The following is a 4,292-nucleotide window of genomic DNA, read 5'->3' as shown; positions in this document are numbered from 1 at the left end:
AAATACTGCAATAGAAATCCATAGAAGAGGTACAAAAGATAAGTGGGTTTTTCTATATGGAGGGTTGACTAATTAAAGTTTGGTATATATGAATATTTATTAATCTATATATTCTTTGTGTATGTGTTTGTTCTTGCTGTGTATGCATGCATATACATGTATGCGTGTCACATGGAGCACTCTCTGCCTTGTAATTTTTTAACAGGCCTGTCACTGAACCTTGAGTTAACTGATTGACTAGACTCACTGGCCTTGTGTGTCTGTCTGCCTCCTAGGACGAACTGTCAAGCTTGGCTTTTTCCATGGATGTTGAAGATTGACTTGGGTTCTATGCTTGTGCGGCAAAGCCTTTACCCACTGGGCAATCATCACAATCTATACGTTACACAATCTTTGCAATGGGAAATTTCAGAATATCAGTAAATAGCCAAGTTAGACTACTAAATAAAGTTTATAAAAAGCCATATGTCCTGAAAATAACTTTCTGGACTAGAGGAGATGAAGGGTTGGGAGGTCTGAGATATAAGACTCCATTGCCTTTTCTGTTATTTATTTGTAATATTTTACCCACTTTCCATCTTCTTAACCCAATTCTAATGTAGGGCAGAAACGTTTGTGTCTGCGGAGTTCTGTCTCAAACATGGGCTTTGTCTCTCAGCACCACTTTAGAGGATATGGGAGGCCACTGGGCCTTGTGCAAAACAGCATCTTTAAAGTGCAATGATGAGAAATAAGGCCTGCAGGGCCACCGTCACTCTCTGGGGTAGCAGAGCCAGTGGGTGTGTGATTCCACCCTCTGTCTTTTAGGGAACAATTCCTGAACACAGTCTTCTTCTCCAGGGGTCCTATAGTAGCTGAGCTTTGAGACCTGCTCAACTGCCCACAGCAGGAATCAATGTCTTGTTGCCTAGAGACTCCATCTCCTCTCCTTTCCTCCCTCACGGATCCTCCTCCATCACAATTGCCTCCAACGATCTCCTTCATCGTTCCTGGGAACGTGGTGTTGCAATCCTGTTCCCTTCCTGCCCTTCGTGGCAAACCCAGTCAAACGAACTAAAAAAAATATTGTATTCACACAAACTTATGTTGTAAAACATATATTTCAAAAAATTACAATAGTAAGTATCCATGATCTGTATATCCTTTACTATAAAATAAAGCATGCTATAAAAGGGTTTTACGGCTTTTAAGATTTAATCACCGTCCCCTCCTTTGGTTCAACATCTTCTGTGAAAATCAGCCATGAACATTGTGTGCTTTGGAATCTGTTTCCCATGACTGAATGTTCTCTAATGTTGAAGATGTTGAATATGCTTGTGGGAAAATAGTGAAACGTGATTTATTTTAATAAAATAGTGAAAAGAAGATTAGCATTATCTTATTAATTGCTCAATTAGTATAATATTCAACATAATTTGCAATCCATATATAGAACTATAGTATTAAATTAATTATTATTTAGCATCCCAAAATACACAGTCATTGATGTATATTATATCTAGATGAGGGAAGAAGGAGAAATCTGTTCTATTAAAATGAAAATATTCTTTGCAGCATTTTCAGCCAGGTCAGAAACAACCTTGTGAGAATAACCCAGCTGGGGATACTGAGGGTAAGCAGTACGGAAGTGGGAAGAAAAGACTCAGCTCTCTGAACTCCCCAGGGGAGCATAGGTGACAAGCTTGGACTGGCAGCTGTCATCCACATCAGGCCCACATGACTAGAGTAGCCTCCCTGAAGCTGTCCTGTGATGGGTGCTAATATGTCTGCTGACATCTGAGGCCACCCTTCCTTATTAGCCTTCTCCGTAGCCCCCAGATGAGGAAAGGGCTGAGACATCACTCCTCTGAGTTCTTCACACAGGCTTCTAACTTTCCATGCAGCCTAGGCGGCTACCCAGCTCACAATCCCACCCCACAATCCTGAGAGCTGGGATTCTGGGTGTGCACAGCCTTGTCGGGCCCTCAGTTCCATTTGACTGAAGATATTCACGACATCCTTATCAGCAATAAATGAAGGACTTGAGGTGACTGATGTGCAAGCTACCTTCATTTAATCATTTTATTCCACATTGTATACATACTTTATAGCATGATGTATTTCATCATTGCATACAATTGTAATTAGTTAACTGATTGTTTTTGGAAGAAGGTTTTATACATTGAGTTTTAAAAAGCCACTGCATATTAATATCACCCGATGCATGCGGCAAGCCCTCCCATTGGATGGTTTTCATTTTCCCTTGGTCAGATCCTGATTTACTTGTTCTGGAGCAGGGTCCTGCCTGAGTTCCCAGGTGATGCTAATCCACAGCAGATCTGAGTACCATTCATGAGATGAGGGTGACTCACAGGACCTAATGCGGGTCTCTACCTCATCTTTACTTCTGAGTTTCCAAACGCTTTTTAAGAGGTGATACGTGAAAGAAATTAAGAATGTTGGTTTTACACTGTAATGCAACCTTTGCTTTGGAAATATTGAGGACTGAACCCAGAAGCCCCATACATGCAGGCCAAGCACTATACCACCTGAGACGTAGAGGCCTTCGTTTGCTTGTGGTAACTGTGAACTTGCACTAATTAAAGCCTTTATTTTCTTTTCTGTAAAATGTAACAATAGCTAATCACAGCGAGGGCTGATCAAATAGTACTATGATGCATTTGCTGCAGGGGGTAGAATACAGAAAATGCATTAGACAACGAATTCATGATTGTCATCTATGGACAGCTTTTAGATTCTTTAATTTAGCACGCTGAAAATGTACTTTTAAAAATATCCTCATTATAACACTATTGTCAGCAATAAAACCTGGGAAACACCGAGCACTCACCAATGGGGAGTTGGTCAAGTGAAATGGGGCATTCCCATGTGCTAACACGTTACATTACGAGGCCATTAAAATCGTGATGTAGTAAAGCGTCTAGTTTCTATGCAAATGCATGACATATTGTAAATGGAAAGCAATCTATGCCTCCATTTACATAAAATGAAAACAGGAAAATAAACAGAACTCTCTCTTTCTACACAGGTGCTCGTGGCCACAGTGCAAAACTGTATTGATGATAGTAGTTAGAAGGCAAAAGATTTTTTTTTACCATTAAGCACTTACTGTTTATTTGGGAAAATATCGTATTAAATTTGTGTTATTATCTTTTTTATAGCCTAAACTAGATTTTACTCTTCATTGTGGATGTTAAGTATTTGAATATCATCTTGAAATTAGAAGCTGTGAGGCTCAGCTTACTGCCCCAAAGCTGTAGCTCATCTCACTTTCCATAGGTTGTGACTCCATTTGTTCTGTCCATCTGAAATTCATCTCCCTTTTTTAAAATCCCCTTTTGGTATTTCTGCCCATCTCTGCCTTACTGCCTTCATCCCTGTTATCTGAAGCATTAACCACTTCTCAAAGCATGGTTCTGTAGCCAGGTTTCTTTCACTCTGCTCTCCTCTGCCACACTGATTTCCTTAACAGTCAACTCTGATCATACGCTGCTTTCTTAGACACGCTCATTGGATTCTAGTCACTCACCACACAAGGCAAGCCCAGCTTAGCATGGTTATTAAACTTTTCACTAGTGAGTGCAATTTTAATTTCACACACTGAACTCCACCAATCTGTGCTTTTCTCCATTTATATTAAATCCTTCAATCTTTGAATCCTTGGGATAAAGCCTTATGTATCCCTTTGCAGCTGTGCAGAATATAGCTTGTTCCATTTTTGGATATAGCAAAAGCATTTTTTTCTCCTTCTCCTTACACACCTTAGTCATCCGACTTCAAGTACATCCTTGGCTTTTCTATTCCACCAGGGCATCTTGAGTTCTTGCTAGGTTCATGGTTTTGCTTACTTTCAAAACCTTGATTTACAACAAATTAAAAAAAAAAAATTGGGTCGTCGTCCTCGTTAGTATAGTGGTGAGTATCCCCGCCTGTCACGCGGGAGACCGGGGTTCGATTCCCCGACGGGGAGACATACCATCCTTGCCGGGCGGTGGTGGCGCACGCCTTTAATCCCAGCACTTGGGAGGCAGAGGCAGGCGGATCTCTGTGAGTTCGAGACCAGCCTGGTCTACAGAGCTAGTTCCAGGACAGGCTCCAAAGCCACAGAGAAACCCTGTCTCGAAAAACCAAAAAAAAAAAAAAAAAAAAAAAAAAAAAATCGGGAGATTTTATGCAGACATGCCTTCAGTTCTGAGTTACAACTTATGATTGTTTCTTGCTAGTTAATGAAAATAAAGCTATGAGCAAGATGCATGCAGAATATTTCATCCTTAGGACCAAAACAGTAGAGA

At 40.5% G+C, this 4,292-nt stretch overlaps 1 non-coding gene across 1 annotated transcript; it reads left to right on the top strand.

The window, feature by feature from the left end:
• Positions 1-3,898: 3,898 nt before the first annotated feature.
• Trnad-guc lies at positions 3,899-3,970 on the top strand. Its single transcript has one exon. It is a non-coding gene; the product is annotated as a tRNA-Asp (tRNA).
• The last annotated feature ends 322 nt before the right edge of the window (positions 3,971-4,292 follow it).

Source organism: Microtus ochrogaster, linkage group LG5 (genome assembly GCF_000317375.1).
Source record: "Microtus ochrogaster isolate Prairie Vole_2 linkage group LG5, MicOch1.0, whole genome shotgun sequence".
Classification (NCBI taxonomy): domain Eukaryota; kingdom Metazoa; phylum Chordata; class Mammalia; order Rodentia; family Cricetidae; genus Microtus; species Microtus ochrogaster.
Note: the sequence above shows the minus strand (reverse complement) of the source record. Positions and strands in the feature narration are given on the sequence as shown.